Here is a 383-nt window from a genome sequence, read left to right as displayed (position 1 = left end):
CTGGGATGCTGGGTAAGGAGAAACAACTCTGCTAGATTCCAGCACCCATGTTTATGATGACACAGGCTTTGCAAGATAAAGGGAAGTCCCCTAGGCATTCTTCGTGTCTGGAGGATATTAACAACTACCAATAATCTCCTGAAATATTAAATTCATGGAGAACTAAAGCGAGATTATTCATAATAAATGGTTTCATGATATACTGGATACATTAAAAGTTATTAATTTGTTTCATAGTTACACATCTAGTTGCAGAAGTCCTGAACCTGGGCATTACTAAGTTGTATACAGCAATATTCCTAAAATATGATGCACAAATATTTTTGTAAAGACACATCTGAACATCCTTGCCTGTGACATTGGAGGGGGAGGGAGGAAACTAC

The sequence above is a fragment of the Penaeus monodon genome, chromosome 32, assembly GCF_015228065.2.
Source record: "Penaeus monodon isolate SGIC_2016 chromosome 32, NSTDA_Pmon_1, whole genome shotgun sequence".
NCBI classification, from domain to species: Eukaryota; Metazoa; Arthropoda; class Malacostraca; order Decapoda; family Penaeidae; genus Penaeus; species Penaeus monodon.
This window is presented reverse-complemented; position numbering follows the sequence as displayed.